The sequence below is a fragment of the Dipodomys merriami genome, unplaced genomic scaffold (genome assembly GCF_024711535.1).
Source record: "Dipodomys merriami isolate MVZ:Mamm:240054 unplaced genomic scaffold, mDipMer1.0.p SCAF_5, whole genome shotgun sequence".
In the NCBI taxonomy this organism is placed as follows: Eukaryota; Metazoa; Chordata; class Mammalia; order Rodentia; family Heteromyidae; genus Dipodomys; species Dipodomys merriami.
In genome coordinates, this window is record NW_027206068.1 from 64,019,206 (window position 1) to 64,039,258 (window position 20,053).

The 20,053-nt window shown below is 38.9% G+C and overlaps 1 protein-coding gene across 1 annotated transcript in view; it reads left to right on the forward strand.

Annotated features, from left to right (window-relative positions):
* Nucleotides 1–20,053, forward strand: part of Exoc4 (exocyst complex component 4) — a 689,440-nt gene that overhangs the window by 490,153 nt on the left and 179,234 nt on the right. The window lies entirely within an intron of this gene.

Here is a 20,053-nt window from a genome sequence, read left to right on the forward strand (position 1 = left end):
CAAGATTCAGGATGACTTTAAAGCAAGACTCACACTTATGTACTAGGGAATCAATTAATTAGTGCACCAGAATTTCTCATACCTAGGAATCTGAGAAGAGTAGAACAGTCTATAACTGAGCACTGCATGTGCGTGGAGGAGATATGAAGACTGGAGGATTGTAGAGAGTCTTCAGGCAGGAAGTGGGTTCAGGAACATTATAGGATATATGGAGACAGAAAAGGCAAGGAGAAAATGACACCATTCAGGGACACAAAATATGGAAGGACAGAAAGGTAGAAGTGACCATTGTAGACAAATTGAGTGATGGAGAGAGAGAACCAAGGCTAACGGGTCAGAAAACTCAGTCGTCAGATCAGCTTCCTGTTGAAAGGGAAGAGATGCCAAATAGAAAAGACTGTAAGAGTGGACGTACTCAGATGGAAAGATGGGCTTCGCAGTCCACAGATGCACAGAAGACTTATAGCCTAGGTCACATAGGCAGCTAAGGCTGGCATCAAGTAAACCAGTGCTGAACAGGAGACAGTTTCCTGTGTTTTGTTTCTCTCCAGACTGAAGCTGTCTGACATCAGGTGAGCCCCAGCATTCTGCTGGTCTCAGCACTTAAATCCATTCTGTCGATGGATTTGTCATATGTGACCAAAACCCAACAGACTGACTTTCCGGAATAAATATTATACACATAAATCTCCACCTGGTTTTTCTTGCCTTGCCTCAAAGGCTGAGACTGGATGGAGTGCCCCAACAGCTCCATGTCCACGGGAGCAGCACCTTCCTACTTGTTTAAAGATTCAGCTGTACAGTTCTCATTTATTACTTTTTCAGACACACAGGAGCTCTGTCCGTTGAAGTCCTGCTTTGGAGACCAGGCAACATGCAGCTAGCTCATTAACAGTTATCTGTGTCATTATGTCCTTTTTTGGATTGTGCACATGAGAATTAAAGTCTTTTGAGGAAGAAAAAAGAATTATCTAGTCTTTTGGCTTCCTTTTATTTCTCTTTCTCGTTTTTATCTGCCTTTTCCCCTCCACGGTTACAGCTGTTCCAGGCTGGATGGGCCTATCTGTGGAGTCCAGAGTACCCTGAGTATTCACTTGCAAATCACTACAAAGTCAAATTCAGATAACTGCACATTCGCTACTTCTCATTGGACTCACCCTACTTTTCTTTGCCCCATTTCAACCCAAAGAGCTTAATTGCTTTCTTCCTTTTCATTCCACCATCCTTTCTGAAGTTGCTGTCCCTCTGGTCATCCCAAGGTCAGTCTAGCCTATCAGACACTTGCAGAAGTACTGCAGTGATTTTGCTTGCTGCGTGTTTGTACCTGGCTTCTGAAGGTTAACCAGTGTGAGCATCCTGCCTGAGCAAAGGGAGACAGACTGTCAATCAGTTTCTTGCCCCTCAAACTAAAGCATTGTTTTTTTTATATATATATATTTTATTTTATTTGTGAACATACTGTACAGAGGGGTTACAATTACATGGGCAGGATAATGCATACATTTCTTACCAAGCATTGCAGCCTCCTCCTTTGTTTACCCTTCACCTCCCTTCCCAGCCTCCCCCCCCTCCCCCCCACCAACATTGTAAAGCTTTTGACATGACAATTTGTACTTCTCATTGTTGCAACAGATCCACCTGAATCCTTAAACGACTTGTTTTTCCCCATCTCTTCCACAAGTTATACTGACATCAAATATATTGAAAGCGGGGGTTATACTGTGGGGGAGGGACATACAAAGCAACAAAGAAATAATCTTATAAATGCGTTAGAAACACATGCGTGAAAGAAAAAAAAAACATTAAAATACCTATCTAAGGGTTCATTTTCCTAACATCACATTATCTGACTTTTTCCGCTTGACTCATACATATACTAGATATTGCAAATAAGGGAAATAAGTGGGCTAAAGACCTAAAGAGAAACTTCTCTGAAGAAGAAAGAAGGATGACCCAGCAATCCCACTTTTGGGCATTTACCCAAATGTTTACAAACAAGACCACACTAAAGCTACCAGCACAACTATGTTTATTGCAGCATTATTTACCATAGCTAAGATATGGAACCAACCCAGATGCCCTTCAGTAGATGAATGGATCAAGAAAATGTGGTATACATACACAATGGAATTCTATGCCTCCATCAGAAAGAATGACATTGCCCCATTTGTTAGGAAATGGAAAAACTTGGAAAAAATTATATTAAGTGAAGTAAGCCAGGAATAAAGCATTGTTTTAAAATTTGGCTTTACAGTCAACTTAAAATTTTTGACACAAAAATAAACAACTCATAAATGGCCGATGGCTATGTCAAGGGTATTCTCTGGCTTACAGGTAATGCATAGTGTATATAAAAGTAAGTATATGTTGTTTATAAAGGAAAGTAGTACTGTGTATTGATCTCTTTTAACTTTCTAATACAAAAAAGGTTTTAATTTACACTAAAGCTGCAACATAGTTTGTTTATGTGCAGTCACACTGGGCTTACTAATTGTTAACATATTTTAGTTCATTTGTCACAGTTGATGAACTGGTGTTACTATGTTATTATCATCCAAATCCTATACATTACTAAATGTTCTCTTGATTTGGGGAGATTATTTTGCTTTGTTTTGTTTCTGTGGGTTTTTTGTTTGACTGGTTTATAGATTTTGTTTATTGTTTTGTTTATTTAATATCCTTTTTTACTATAAGGATTCTAGCCCAAATACCACATAATGTTTAATTATTCTGTCTCTTTTGATTGTCCTTGATATGACAATTTCTTTTTATTTAATTTTTGGCTGGTACTGGGGCTTGATCTCAGGGCTTGACACTCTAGCTGGACTCGAACCATCCCTCCAGTTCCACCTTTTTGATAGTTAATTGGAGATAAGAACCTCTAAGATTTGTTGGCCAGGCTGGCTCCAAATGATGCTCTTCACTTTTCATCTTCCTAATAACTAGGATTACAGGTGTGAGCCACCAGTACCTATCTAGGAAATAATCAGTAACTTTTTGATGCATAGAATACAAGTAAGGAAAAAACTCAGGCTTTCACTTTAAGTGGAAAAAATGAAAGGTAAATTGTAATTTATAATGTTAGTGTTTAGTTGGTGAGTGATTTTAATTAGTCCCAAGATAACTATTTTAATCATGCACATATGAATATAACACTAATAAATATATCTCTAAAATGCATTCGTTAAATATTTATGTGATTACTTACATATTTATAGCATCTGCTTTTTATGGAAAATGTAGTAGTTTTCTAGAAATCATTCTATGTGACTGGCTTGAGAGCTGTTTTGGCTGTTTCTATACTAGTTCAATCTAGGGAAAACCAAGCTAATTGGCTGATGAAACTGTTGTCTTGATTCACCTCAAGAGTATTAACCCAATTGCAGACCTGTGCCTAGATAGAAATAATCAATTGCTGTAAAGCTAGCTTAGCAAATGCAGACACTTTGAATAATAGCAAAATTTTAGACTTTATTTTTTTCCTATTTCTGTATTCTTTTCTTCTCCTGGACATCGGAGCATAGGCTGATATGTGGTAGATATATAACAGACAAAGCAGTATTGTAATCAAAGTCATCCATAGGATTCATTTTATTTCTACATCATAACTTTTTAAAATAAGGGCCTGATGGTATAAAATTAATTGGAATTATGAATGTTTCCCAGTTAATCATGGTATTCTCTATCAGGTAAGACTTAACTTCAGTAGACTTTTTAAGGCCTTAGATATTAATCTGGGTCAGGCCTTGTATAAACTGCCACATCTACTAAATGGCAGATCCAGGGTAAAACCCAGGTTCCTCTACTTGTGGCTCACTTTTCTTCCTGTTCTACTTGCAGTACTAATTAAAACCTGTTTTCTTTTATGTGCTGAGGGGTCTATTTACATAGGACTTTAGCAGCACCAATGCTTGAACTACAAGAAAAAAAACATTTCTTGAGCCAAACTTTCAAGTGGTTAACACATCTGATATCACCTTCTGCTTAGGATGACTTTGCTTTTGCTTTTTCTCCTTTTTCTAAGCAGAACACATTTTGTTCCAAAACCAAATAACAAGCATCTCTCTCCTAATTTATGGTTTTCAAATTTTTACAGTGTTTTTTTTTTTTTTGCTTCTCTGCTGTCCAGAATGCTGTCTGAAAAGTCACACTGATTTAAATAATTGATGGCTACTTTATGAAATTGTCAGCCTGGATCCATCCTCTTGCCTCCCCCAACAACAAGTCCTTGAGCACTAATCCTTTTATGCTGTATGCTTTTTTTTCTTCCTGGTTTCATTTAGATAATTATATTATTCACCCTGAAATATAATTGCCATTATATAGTGAGGGGCGGGGGGCGGAGTAGGGTGGGAGCTGCCGGCTGCTGGTATCTGCAGGTTGTAAAATGTCTGTTAGACTCCAGCCTCTAATTTCTTTGCCATCCCACCTTTTAAAGATTTAATTATACCTGTGTAGAAGCATAATTTGAAATGTGACTTCTGATTCTTTGGGAAGATAAAAGAGAGATTAATCCATTGTTAAATATGAACAGACATGACACAATGGACTGGAATTGAGGGATGTGAAGTCCACTGAACAAACAATTTCTAGATGCCTGCTCTATGCCAAGCCCTGGACTAAGAACAAGGAGGTGTAGGGATTTAAAAAGAAAGAAACAAAGCCCAGCACTGGTGGCTCATGCCTATAATCCTAGCTACTCAGAGGATCACGGTTCAGAGCCAGCCCAGGGAGGAAACTCTGTGAGAATAAACCTCCAATAAACCATTAGAAAACCAGAAGTGGTGCTGTGGCTGAATTGGTAGAGCACTCGCCTTGAGCTGAAGAGCTGAGGGATAGCGCCCAAGCCCAGAGTTCAAGCCCCAGGACCAACAACAACAAAAAAAAAAAAAACAGGAAGAAAGAAACAGCTGTTTTCTAAGAGTATACAGCCTGGTGATGCCACCCAGTTGTTACATGGCTTCTGGTAGTGTGCCTAACTTCCCTGAGGCCTCAGTTTCTCCTCACTATACAGAATTGACTAGGCCTCCTTAGAATTTCCTCCTAACTCTAATATTTGGTGATGTCCCCAATAATTTGCCATGAAGAAGTTGCCACGTTTCTTCTCTGTCAGAAAGAATGATGAGTGGTCGAAGGTTTAACTTGGCATGATGAAAGTCAGTTTGGCATCTCTGAAATCAAGCACAGTCCTGTCTGAAATTACAGAAACAAATGATTCATTTCTTTTTTATTATTATTGTGAAAATACCGTACAGAGGGGTTACAATTATCTGAGCAAGGGAATGAGAACATTTCTTATCAAGCATTGTTGTCTCCTCCCAAATGATTCATTTCTAAGGAACAAAAAAAACTTATTTTTTGGCAGTCATGGGGCTTGAACTCAAGAGTAGTGCTCTACCAATTGAGCCACAGGGCCACTTCCAGTTTTTGAGTGGTTAATTGGAGATAAGAGTCTCATGGGGACATTTTGCTGAGCTGGCTTCGATCTGCAATCCTCAGATCTCAGCCTTCTAAGTAGTTAGGATTAAAAACAAAAAACAAAACAAAACAAAAAGCCAGTGCCGGTGGCTCACACCTGTAATCCTAGCTACTCAGGAGGCTAAGATATGAGGATCGTAGTTCAAAGCCAGCCCAGACAGGAAAATCCATGACACTCTATTTTTTTTAAATGTTTTTTATTGTAAAAATACTGTACAGAGGGGTTACAGTTACATGAGTAAGGTAATGAGTACACTTCTTATCGAGCATTGTTACCTTCTCCATCATTTTTCCCCTACCATCTCTTCCTTCCCAACCTCCCCTACTCCTCTCCCCAACCCCCAAGTTGTAAAGTTTGTTTTAAACATAGTGTCTTGTATATCTGAATGTTACAATGGGTCAACCTGTAGCCTTATTTCAGCATTTTGTTATTTCCCTTCCCCTCCCCAAATTAGAAAAATGTATATACAAGATGCAGGGCACCGACATCAAATATAGTGAAAACAGGGGTTATACCATGGGGAAAGAACATACAAGAGAAACAAAAAAGTCACATAGTATATTTTAAATACGTTAAAAACAATAGCAAGGGAAAAAAAACCATTTGTGTCCCTATCTTGGGGTTCATTTCATGTAACATTATCTTATATGGCACTCTTATCTCCAATAAACCACCAGAAAATTGGAAGTAGTGCTGTGGCTCAAGTGGTAGAGCACTATCCTTGAGCTGAAGAGCTGAGGGACAGCGCCCAGGCCCAGAGTTCAGGCCCCATGACCAACAAACAAACAAAAAAAATAAATAAAACCTTCTGCCTGGTAAGTCCAGCATGGCCAGGCCCCAAGTAGCATGAATTTGGGAACAGAAAGTAATAAGCTTAGAACAACCAAAAAACTTTTATCTAAAGAGTAGTAACTTTCTCTGTCAGTTATTGCATGGTGTTATTTTTTTTTCTGGTTTATAAAGTTCACTCTCCAGGAAGGATGGTGATTCTAATGTGTGATTTTCACAAGTTAAAAGTCTTCTGTCCATTATCATAAATCTATTATATAAAACATATATACATATGTTCTTTTTCTTAAGACGTTGCAAATTTCAATGTGGTCAAACCCAAAAACTTAGAAAACTTAAAGATAATAAACATGAGCACAATGACAGAACAGGCTTTGATAACTTGAAGAAGAAATGGTGTCATCTTTGTCTGTTCCCTGGAGGGTTGGATTAAGTAAATCCAGAATGACATTGGGTAGCATGTTACAAATCACACATGATAAAATAGAGATTTGAAGTGGATTTTATGACATGTTTATTTTCAGGGAGCAAATCATAATCCATTTGCCTTTTTGGAAAAATGATTTTCCTATTACCCAGGGAAAATGGAGTATTTAAAAAGGAAATGAAGATGACACCAAATGGACTTGGCAGAAACTAGCAAATTTGTTTCTTTTTTGTTTGTTGGCTGCCTAGTGATAATGGTGCCTAGACCAGCTTTCAATAGTAATAGTTCTTTTATGAAAAATAAGACTAGCCATCTGGGCTGATGTAATTTGCACATGCCCAATATTCTCTAGGGTATGAATTGATGATAGAAAGCTCTCCCCTTCATGTATAATATTAATGTTTTCCATAATTTGTAATCTGTCATCTTTCTTTCCTTCATCTTTATGGAAGTAAATCTTTGTAAGCAACACTCTCTAGTAATAAAATACGGTTTGTTTACTAAGAATTTCACCTCTTTGGGGGAATCTTTTTCTCTTCAGGGCTATGCACTTTAGTGCTTCTAAAAATGTAATATCCACATGGGGGGTTATTTTTTGGTTGTACTGGGATTTGAACACAGGGCATTACTGTTGCTAGGAAAATACTCTACCACTGAACAATATTCCCCAACAATTTTCAGCTAAGGTCTAACCTTCTCCGTAGGACTTGCCTCTGACTAATGCTCTAGGGAGAATATTCCTCTCAGGAAGCTGGGGTGACAGGTATCACCTCACCTGGCTAATTGATTGATATAGGAGTCTGACCTGGCCTCAAACTGAGATCGTCCAGATGTCCACTTCCCAGATATGACCTACTATGTCCAGCAGGGTTGTTTCTTAACATGCTTACTCAGTTCTAATCAGTGTGGATGGGCTCTGTTTGATGTTTTGAGTAAGTGCTTTGCTAATACTGATAGAACCTGCCATAAGCCTAACAAAGGTCATCCAGCTTTTCCAGCTTTTATTCTAAAGAGTCAGATAGGAAATATGAATTGAGTGTTTTTTTAATTTCTATTTGAAATAGTGCAAAAGCTACCAAAGACCATATATGAGCAAATGAGCATGACTGTTCCAATGAAACTTTATTTAAGAAAAGGTGTGGCAGCTAAATTTGACTTGTACTTCATTCTTTACCAATCCTGCTTTAGAATAAAATAGTTGGAAATTAATCATTATTGTTCTTTTAATTTGGAAGTTTGCATCCAAATGTTTACCTAAGCTTATTCTATAATGTTAGGCATATGTGTGTGTACACATATATATGCCTAACATAAGAGATAGATAGATAGATAGATAGGTAGATAGATAGATAGATAGATAGATAGATAGATAGATAGATAGATAGATAGATAGATAGATAGATAGATAGAATAAAGGTTAATTTATACTTTACCTAGGTATTCTGCAAGAAACAACCTTAAATCAATATCTATTCCCTAAATAGGAATTACAACAAAGTAATAAGAATACTATCTCATGGAATAATAGTGGCAATGTTTTAAAAAATCACTTCCTTTTTGGCAAATACTGGCTTCCGGTTACATATGATCTTGTGCTTGCCTTTCTCTGAACTCTGACTTTTTGCTGCAAACTTGCATTTCTTCTGGCATATCCCTTGCCATATCACTTGGCAGTGATCCATAGTTGGGTAATGAGATAGTTTGTTGTGCCTGTAATGAAGAAAGTGATTTAAAATGTTTTTTAATAAGTTAACAGGAGCAAGTGCTGAAATTACTGTAATGAGATAATGACAGTGTAGCATATTGCTTTGAAGATTGTGCTCTGGTGAAAAATGTTTGCTCTTAATAAATTCATTTTCACTGTGTTTTCCTTGGCAATCCCATTTACATTCATTTGTCTACAAATAATAGGAAAATGGTCATATGAGCTCGAGGTCAATAAAGAAGAGGAAGCTCGTGCTTATTTAAGAGTGAGGTTGAGCTTTTTGTAGGCTGTCAATCATGGAAGATTCATGCCAATACCCAAATCCTACCGTGACATGCATTATGGGAATGATGAAATCCAGACTTATAAACTTCAGACTAATATGGTAGGTTTGTTTTTTTTAATGTTATTATGGGTCACATGTGCTTTACTTCTTTGAAATTTTAAATGTTGTGCCTAAATGAATTCCCTTTATATTTTAATCACATGCATCTTGTGTGTGAACTCAGTACACAACACAGTAGAAAAAGCTGGTACAGAATAGGGAGAAACTACCTGAGTCCACTCTCAAGGTAATTGTTTATTGCATAGAAGCAGGAATAGTAGAGAATGGTGACTTTTTCCAGCAGAGATAGACAACTGAGGTTCATTGCCAACCCAGGCAAAAGTTAATGAGACCTTATCTCAAAAACAAACCAGGCATGTTGGTCCAACTATAAGAGGTAGAGGTAAGAGAATTGTCATCCAGGTCCAACCAAGGCAAAAGTGTGAGAATGTCTGAAAAGCTAAAGACAAGAGGATGTGGAGACATAGCTCAAGTAGTACAGGACTTGACCTCCAAGCCCAAGGCCCTGAAATCAATACTCAGTAACACACACACAGACACACACACACACAGACACACACACACACACACACACACACACACACACACACACACACACACACACACACACACACACACACACACACACACACAGAAGCTGTTGGCACTGGTGTCTTATGCCTGTAATCTTAGCTACTCAGGAGGCTGAGATCAGGAAATCAGGATTCAAGGCCACCCCAGCCAGAAAAATTCACTAGACTCCATGTCCAAAATACCCACCACAAAGCAGGGCTGGAGGCAATGGTTGAAATGGGAGAGTAGACTGCCTAGCCACAGCAAGACCTTGAGATCAAACCCCAACCCCATCAAGAGCTCTGCTCAGGTGCCCATCTTCATATCCTGTCTATATCGTGTTCTGGAAGTGATTGTACTTGCTTCGCCTTTTTACCTGGTTTAATTCCCCTGATTCTTCATGCCCACACTCCACCCTTGTACTACCTTTCTGCCACGCTTCTCTAGGCAGAACAGCATCTCTGCCTACTTTCCCTCCAATTGAAACCATACCACTTTTCTCCCTTGCAATAGATTTTGTTCTATCGAATATGGATTTATTTATTTTAAAGGGCCTTTCATTAACTCACACCTGAAAAGCCAAACTTCCCTCTTGAAATTTGAAATGTGTCTATGTAAGCAGTCTCTTCATCATGGGAACTTGTGTATTTTCTTCGTGTTATTTTTCTTGCACAATGGCTGTAGTTGCATGACCCTTGCACATCCTGTTCCTTGCCCATCTTATAGTGAATGGCCCGATGGGAACATTCTCTTGAATTAAAATGTACTGTGCATGAACTGGGCCTAACTAGCAAAGATTAGGAAGCCTGGCTAGCGCTATGGCCTTGGCCTTTTCTCCTGACAGAGTTAGACATGTCCTATCTGCTATCTTGTCCCCTCTCAAATAGGCAAAAACATTGGCGTGTGGCTTGGTGGGCTTTCTCCCTGACACTTTACACATGTCACTCTCCAGCTTGTAGTTCCTGCTGTACTTCCCAGACACCCAGCACATTGCACCTTCCTTGGGATCTCTTGGGAGCTTGGTTTAACCAAACTTATACTACATGTTGCATGCAGTGGGAAAAAAAAAAAAAGGAAGCCTTACTCACGTTAATAGGTCACAGGTTTACTTTATAATCATGTCATGAACATAAGGCTCAATCATCCGGTTGTTCATCACAGTGAGTCAGAGTGCTTATAGCACACTCTTTTTCTCACGTGGAAATGAAGTGTCTCCGGTTGACTGGCAAAATTCTTCTGTCTTATAGGACAGGAAAGAATATAAAAGGACAGCATTTGTTCGCTATAATAAACCAACAGACTGACAATGAATTCAGTAACTTCCATCTTCTCCTGACTGGCGTACTCATGCACATAAGCACAGGACATTTTAATGTATGCCCTCACAAAAGTGAACAGCACATTTATATCTATGAAGCTGGTCTTCAATGTAGCAAAGAGGAGATAAAATAAAAGGAAATTGGAGAAAACGCAATGTAAGAAGCAAGGCGAGACTGGAATTTCACAAAATCCATCTCTAGCTCTGTCAGCTGCTTGCTTCATTACCTTAGATTTCCATTTAATCTTTTAAATCTTTCGATATATCTTCCTACACAGTTCTTCTTCAGTTTCTTGGAAATCTTTAAAAAAAAAAAAAAAAAGCTAACAACAGAAGTAATAGGCCAATCTGAACTTAGTCAAGTACTGGTACTAAGCCCTTTTACTAACCTTAACTGAGCTATGTCTGTAGCACATTTCTTATGGTTGACTCTCTGATAAAAAGGTCATGTGTGTGTATGTGTGTGTGTGTGTGTGTGTCTGTGTGTGTGTGTGTCTGTGTGTGTCTGTGTGTAGATAGCCTTACTACACACGTGCTGGCTGGCCTGAAAGAGTCCATATCTTTCCCCAGAATTTAAGATCACTCAAAACTAAGGGGAGCAGGCTTGTTCTACAGTGTCAGGCGGTAACTGTGTTTGGCTTTCGGAATACTTTACTCTTTCACTTACAGATGACCCTCACGATCATTTAATGATGCAAAAATGTCACACAAGAGTGGGTGCTAGTGGCTCATCCCTATAATCTTACTCTGGAGCCTGAGATCAGAGGATCACAGCTCAAAGACAACCCCCAGGCAGGAAGGCCCATGAAAGTATTTCTAGTTACTCACCAAAGAGACAGAAGTGCTGTGGCTCAAGTGGTAGAGTACTACCTTTGAGCAAAAAAGCTAAGGGATAGTACCAGGCCCTGAGTTCAATCCACAGAATAGATGTATGTGCATGCACACACATACACACACACACACACACACACACACACACACACACACACACACACAGTGTTACACATTCAATGCAATTAATACTTTGGTGGAGGGGATTGGGGGGGTCAGGGTTAGAGTGCGCTGGTTTGGCTTTTTCCCTCAAGGCTGGTGCTCTACCACTTGAGCCACAGCTTCACTTCCAACTTTTTGCTGGTTAATTGGAGAGAAGAGTCTCATGGACCTTTCTACCAAGACTTGTTTCAAACTGATCCTCAGATCTCCACTTCCTGAGTACCTAGGATTATAGCAGAGATTATAGTTTGAATTGTGAGCTCTGATCTCCTCCAACCCTCCTCTGTGGTTCACATTTTAAATTTTCTAAAATCTGATACTAAGTTCTAATTTAACTATGGATTCATCTCAGAGCCTTGCATAAGGTAAATTGCTCAAGACATGATTACAACACAAAAGGTATTTAAGTAAAATGAAAGATACTTTTAATACTTTTGAGCCTTTCTGAAAATGTAAGTATCAAGTTATAAAAGCCTTGTTTTGTAGCTTCCTTTGTTGGTTTGTTTTTGTGGCAGTGTCTTGCCATACAGCTCAGGCTGACTTCAAACCTGTGTTCCTCTTGCCTTAGCTTCCCGAGTGCTGGAGTTACAGGCATGTACCAGTGCACCTAGAAGTCCTGCCTTTTAATGGAGATACCTATTTCTACCTGAACGTAGTGTGTACAATAATGCCCTGAACAATCAGTTCTCTGGAAAAGAAGTGGGATGGGAAGATGATTAACAAATTAAGCCCTGATTTGTAGAGTTTGCCAGTTCCCGTGGTATAAATATTCAACCTAGCCAAGTTTCAAGTCTCCAACTGAGTATGATGAAAGTCCTTTGAAGAAGTGTACATTATATAGAATTTCCATCATACAGGTATTATAGATATAAATGACCTCAAAATTAGGAAAAGAATGAAATAACTGAGAAATGCCATGCATGCTTTGACTATTTGTGAACATGTTTTTTTAATGTACCTAATTGTACATTTATTTAATACAGTTTTAACAATGGCTATGTTTAATAAATAGCCTCCAGAAATCCTAAAAGCTTAATATTTATTCCATTCCTAATTGCCAATGGGATCCAACCCCAGCACACCACTGTTCTTATTGAAGGTTACTATAAAGGATCGTCTGTCTCCTCTAAATAATGAGCATCTGCAAACAGTAGAAGTGTCTTCATTTTCTTCACATCGCATCTCTAATGCCAAGTACATTGTAAATGCTTGAGTATTCGTTGACTAAATGAAGTTTTTCAGACTTTTCTATTCTCACTTGATTAATATAACCTAAAACAAAAGAAAAGAGTTTTCTTTTCTAAAAATCAAATTCCATTGTTTTCTTTTTGGCTAGCTTTAACATTATAATATGAAGGCTTATCCCCAAGCACAAAACACATGAAATATTAATGTTTTCAATATCTTATAACTAAATGTATGTGAGTTATTCATGGGCCTGGTGTTCAGAGAAATAACTTGTAATGTAAATATGTTTAAGAACTATTATTCAGCAAAATATCAACTTCTTTGGAGCTACTCATGTTCTTTTAAACCAACACAACATTGTCAGTTCCCGTGACATGTAAGCTATTTGTCTTTATGAAATTGCATAAAATTTAAAATTCTTTTCTGGGTACTGTATATCTTCCATGTTTTTAGCCGAAAGCTTTGGCACTGACCAGAATGTAGAAATAGAAAGTCTAATGTTTTTCTGCTTCAGGTTAGTCTAAGAAAATAATATTCTTCTCATAGTGCAAGCCAACATTTCCCAAAATGTGTTTTGTGAGATCCAGCTCTGGTGGATGCTAATAAGCACGGTATGAGAACTGGTTCTCATGGCCAAAATAGGTTGAGAAAAAAATACTTAAGTTTTTAGTAGGATTTGTTTACAGTAACATATCACAGAAGCAAATATAGTATCTATACTGTTTCTCAAATGAATGTTTGTAGGAGTAATCACAGACCTCATGTCCTAAGGAGTTCTCTGGAAAATATAGCATTCAAATATGACCAGACTTATAGAATCATGGACTGTGTATAACCGCTGAAGTGTGAAGTTTATCTAGGGTATTTTCCCTCCCACCCACGCCTGTGTCAGAATCCATTCTATATCACTTCCAACAGATGGCCAGCCAGCCTCTGCTGAATACAAACCTTAGCAGGAAACTTTCTCCTCCCAAAAAAAGCCATCCACTCCACTGCCGGCCTCCTTTCTTTTTTTTTTTTTTAAACAAAGTTCTTCTTTATAATTGAAAGAAAAATCTGTTTCTCTATAAATTACCCATTCCTTCTAGTTTTGCCATCTGGAATATGGACCAAACAAGTTTGCTTTCTTTTTCTGTAAGATGACTATCATGTTTCCTGTCATCCTTCCCTTCTTTGCATCGAGTATTATTTACTTCTTCTTCCAACAAGGCTGTTTCTAGAATACTCTCCCCTGGAGAAAGTCCAGTGTCTTCTCTCAAAATGAGATACCCAGAAATAAACACAGTCTGCTAAGTTCTGACAAACACAAATGTTTCACATTATATTCAACAAATACTTCTGGAACCACTGTTCTGTTTGGGGTACTATTCTAATTGCAGGGATTAAGACAGGTATGGAGATTCACCATTTCTTGCTAGGTCTCAGAAATAAAGAGATTAGTTAGGAAAAAAAAAAAGCATGCAAGTTTATAAACACACACAAGGCAGATCACGTGGGAGAAGCCTCAGAGAAAGGTACTTTAAACAGTAGAAGTCTAATTTAAGTGACATCTTCAAAAAAGGACAGTAAATTTTAGAGAAGTGACAAGACAAAGGAAAGCTATTTAGGCTTCCCAGAGATGGGGAAGTAAAAGGAAGGGAAGAAACCAGTGGAGCATGCTTGTTCACTGTTTTCTCTGATGCTGGGTTTGAGCTGATAAGAGTTATCTTCTTGCTTTTGTTCAGAGAAGGCATCTTTCTTAAAGGAATTTGGATGGCTTCCTTCAGGTGTGGGGCAGTTCAGATAGTGCTTTCTGCAACTACTGTTTCTCAAGAGTGCTCAGCTCAAAATGATAAGTATGCTGCCAATTTGCATGTCCTGTTGACTTTCATGGGCAAGGTCATAGAATTCATGGAGCTTACCTCTAGTAGTGGGAAAGCCAAAAACAAAACAAAACAAAACATATAAATAAGTAAGATAGTCTCATGTAGTAATAAAGGTTGTAAAGGAATTAAGATAGAATAATGCAATAGGAGGTGCTTGGGAGATGGCTAAACTCCACTTGTTTCCCAAAAGAAACAGAGGAACCAAGAGACAAATCAGGATCTGTAGAAAGTACTTTGTTCCAGGCAGAGGAATAATAAGAAAGGGCAGGCTCAGTGATGGTCACAAGTCAGAGCAACTTGAGATGACAAAAAAAGCCTATATTTAAAGTAACATAGACATGTTAGTAGGGCTCATAGAAATGTACACACAATGATACATAAGGGACAGCTATTGGAAGATCATTAAGAGATAGACAGACACCATCATCAAAAAAGGGATTGCTTGATTTGTTCGTCCCAGGAACCTACCATGCTGTACCATACCACTGTGAACTCAAGACAAGAATTCTGATGGTTACTAGGGGGTTGTTTACTGGAATCTTCAACATCATCCTTATTATTGTCATGTTTTTCAAGACAGGGACTCACTATGTTGTCCAAACCAGCTTTGAACTTTCAGCGCTCCTGCCTCTGTCTCTCTAGTTCTGTGATTATAGGCATGTATCAACATGACTGGCAGATTTCTGATTCATACCAATTATTGGTGATTTGAAACCTTTAGAGCTTTTTTAAAGAAAAATGGTTATTATTATTGTTATTGTTGTTATCCTGAAAGCCAATTATTTGGAATCCAAGTGAAAAATATTTATTTTTAAATTGCATAATTCTGATCTCATGCTTGCTAGTATAATGTTGAATCCTGACTTTGTCATTGGTGATAGTTTTGCATTCCAAGCTTTCTAGATTTATTAACTTTAATGGATAAGTAATATATGCATTTATTTCAAGTTATCAATAAAATTCCCAAACAGGTCATTTTGAAAGACTGTGGTCTACTAAGGGTATTCCTTTAGATTGAAAAATAATTCAACATAGTTTTCAGCCACTTGACACCATGAATTGACATGTATTTTTGTCTCAGTATAATTCAAAACCTATAAGCCATTTATTCTGCTATTCCTATAAGAAAAATTAACATAGTACTTTGGTGAATTCATGGACTCTTACACTTACACTGAGGCTGACTCTTACATTTCCTTGTCTAAACTTTCCTAACTCAAGAAGTGATGGAGATCACTGGCCTCTAAAATCCATTCCTGACACTGATCAAGATGTGTCATACTCACAAACTGACATGTTGGATTGAAACCCCTTTGTATACCTCCTTAAAGATAATAATTAAATAAACAACGAAAAATGGCTTCCATCCTCCTGTGGAAAAAACATGTGTAACATTTCCCTGATTCCAGTCTTTGGGATGGAAATTGAGGTGTAGGCTAGAAAGAATGCATTTCCTCTAAGGTTCTGGAATATAGCATCACCCAATGTCCTTTAAAACCCAGGCTGGCATGAACTCACTCATGGCAAGTTTATTGAGTATTCTTGCTATGACATAGAGACTAAAGACTTGTGAAAACCACCACTGAAACAAGAAAGAAAGACAGTCACACGCCTCTGCTGCTAAGTATTCCTGGAAGGTCTGGCAGAATCTGAGAAGGGTTCAGTTACTGGAGGCTAGATTGAGTCAATTACCTGTCTTTTTGTTCCTAATGGTCAAAAGGCAGTAAATGGTTCTACCCCACAGCATAAGAGAATCTGTTAAAATGCAATTTGGCTGTGATTTAGGCAATCAAACCCATCCCAGACTTCTGTGGAATGATGCTATTCTGTAGCCTGACACTGAAGGTAACTATGTGCTTCTTCACCAGCTGGAACACCCACTGCTTCATTTGCTCATTGGCTCCTGCCACCAGCTGCTTTTCTCTTCTCCACAGCCTCCTTGTCAAGATCTCATCCATTGTTTTGACCATGACCATCCCTGTTATGGTGAAAGAAAAACTATTCTTTGCTCTAATACCTAAGGGGCTCCGCATGAGGCTTTCTTTGGCCTACCTGAGGATCCAGAAACCATTCAGAAGAGTTGCTAGTCTCCAGACACCCTGATTTAGTTTCCTGAACCCTTACATATGCAGTGGCACAGAAATCCTGTTCTAGGGACATTTCCCACCCTTCTGGACAGTTACACCTAAGAAGGCACCTGCAGCTTCATGTTAGCCGAGTGGCCCGTTTGTGCTGTTCCTTTTTCCCAAGTGTACTCTTTAACCAGTGTCTGTAAGCACAGAGTTGCCACAGGTTTACACCCCATATTGGGTTAAGAGATGTTTCCATTTGTCTTCCTGGAGTAGAGTACTTAACCTTCCAAGAGACTGTGTGGAAGATGTTATGGAAGAAAGAACCTTAGCCAGGAGCCAGGGGCTGCCTCATCAGAGCTATGGCTGCTCACAGGAAGGTTCTCCTAATGACACATCAGCGGCATGTTTTATTGTTGGCTCTCCAGCCCCATTCTGCTTCCGCCATCAGTGGGAAGCTAAGATAGAACTCATGAATGCAAACTCAAGGATCTGACTGTGGACAGCCCGGTAGCGCCCAAGTGTGCTTGCTCCGTCCAGATGGTCTCCCTGTTCCCAGGTACTTGAAAATCGTTAAAAGATTTTAATCGTGTGTTTGCAAGCTGTGGAGCTAAAAGGAGTGGGAGAGGAAGGAAGTGTACATCAGATCTGACAGTCTTACTGATCACCGCTGAGAAAAACTGGCAAAGGGAAAAATAATCGGAGCCTGGGAATTCAATTCATTCCTTTAATCTACTCAGCAGATATTTTATTTTGAAAACACAAGCACAGCCATCAGCAAAATTGCCAGGCGATATGGGACCCCGAGGCACTTTAAACTTTGGAGCCCTTTCTTCTCCCACTCCGAACCCCTTCAACGGTTCACCTTAGCCATTTCTTTTGCTTAGGTGTCTCCTCCTTGCTATGCATTCCTTTACTCCCTAGAAACCAATTTTTAAAAAAAAAGAACTTGCCTCTTGGCACTAATCAAAGAAGGAAGATACCTGTGATCTAGACAATCAGCTAGAGAGTTAGTTGTACAGTATATTATTCCTACCTTGTAAGATGCTCTTAATATCTCCATGTTTTTTCATTTGTAGGAAGTCCATAGCACGGTGCTGCCCTCTAGCTGAATGGGATTGTGCATGGCTCCTCCTTCTGTTCCTAAGGCACTGCCAGATAGCTGATTTTCCCAGCCGAGGTGAACAGTTGTTCCTCCCGAACCCCTAACCTTCCCAGGACAATGTATGAGCAAAACCTGAAAACCTACCTGCAGGTAGAAAGTTAAGTTTCAACCATTCTACCTGCAAGCTTCAATCATTTGACACTACAGCTGGTAAATGAGAAGATTTCACCTAATAATATATGGAAATAAAATAGACAAATCACCATGTCTTTCACGTATCAGGTGGACAGGATTGATTCTTTATCTCCTTTTTCAAGATACTGGCACAACAGCATTTGTAGACATGTGAACATTAATTCTGAGACCTTGAGGCACATATCGTAGCTGGCAAATTGCAAATCTTCAAATTCCTTTTCTTACCCTAAGTGTACAGGACTACAGAATATAGAATGCTGATGATTCTTGAACACATACTATGTACCCTTTCCTTTGAGAAGACAGCAGAAGCAATTACCTCTAAGAAAATTAGGTGTTGGGTCAGCTTCCTGTGTTCCACCTGCCACTCAAAATAGTTATCCCTGAATTCCCCTGCACACAGTGAATAATTATTATTTAGTGTACTAGCTATCTATAGTTTTAATGACTACTGTGCATACTGTAATGGGAAAAGGCCATTTAGATTTAGATCTGGTACACGGTTTAGCTTTGTCACCTTCAGGCTTATAAACAGGGTTTAATACTCAAATTCAAAATCTCAGATTCTTTCCTTGTGATATGAAATATTTAACTCACAGAATTGTCAGGAAGATTAAATGACAGAGACACGAAAAAGCAATCCATAATAAAACTCTATATGAATGTTAAATGTAAAGAAACTGGCTAATGAAGTTAAAATGGCGTGAGCTTTGTAATTAGATGTGAGATTGCATCCCAGGGCTCTCCACTCCTGTCTGTTAAACTTTTTCTAGGGAGCCTAACTTGCTTGAGCCTTAGTTTTCTCATTGGTACAAGTAGTGTGTGTGTGTGTGTGTGTGTGTGTGTGTGTGTGTGTGTGTGTGTGTGTGTGTGTGTGTGTGTGTGTGTGTGTGTGTGTGTGTGTGTGTGTGTGTGTGTGTGTGTGTGTGTGTGTGTGTGTGTGTGTGTGTGTGTGTGTGTGTGTGTGTGTACAGCACACAGCATCCTAGAGCTTGTTGTCTAATCCCAGGGATGTTTCCAGTCACTTTGAATGCCTACCCCTTCATTGCCTCCATTCCGCTCCCTCCACACTCTATAAAACCCCACCAAGAAGCACCAATTTGATTCCCCAAAAACCTGACTTCACTTTGCTCACTGTCCCATTTTCAACTAAGTACAGCCATTGTTTCTGTAGTCTTAGTTTTTTCCAAACAACCATTAGAGACAAATGATCCCACAGCTCCTGCTCCATTTCAACCACATGTCCCAGAGGCAGCAAGACAGAGCATCCATCTTCGGTGCCACCTGGCTCCCTGATAAGCTTTTGTTTTCTGTGTAGCTATGTTGTCAGGAGCTTTGCTCCCTCCATTCCTACTGTCTCATCCAGAGAGCTTTTCTGAATATGACAACCATCTAAAGACGAATTATCTCCTCACAAAGTTAATTTCTGTCTCTCAGCAGGGAGCCAGTGGTTCCCGCTGGGTTTGAAAGTGCTGCTGTTTGGTTAATGGATGAGCATCTCTTGGATTCTGGTACCCACTCTGGAACTGCTGCTGCCTGGATCTCCATTTGCTTTAATTTCCTACTTGCAGCTGGCATTAGGAGACCTAAATGGGTTTATTCACAGAGCAGTGGCTTACAGTCATTAGTACAGAGAGGAAATGTTATTGAAGACAAGGACTAGAGAGCTGTGTTCTTGTCATCTTTCATCACTTAATAACAGTTGGGTGGGTTGGTTGGTTGAGTATTTAAGAGAGTAAATCCACAAAATCCTTCTAGAGTTAGAATGTAAGAAATCCATCTCTGACTTCTAAGAGTTGAAAAAGAATGGCACTTTTTAATGTGTTTTCAGTTCATAAAATTGTAAACATTGAAACAGAAGCTAGATGAAGGTTATTCTAGTACTTTTTTTTTCCCCTGGACCTGGGGCTTGAACTCTGGGCCTGGGTGCTATCCCTGAGCCTCCTTTGCTCCAGATGAGCACTCAACCACTTGAACCACAGCATTCCTTCTGGCTTTTTTGAGTAGTTTATTGGAGATAAA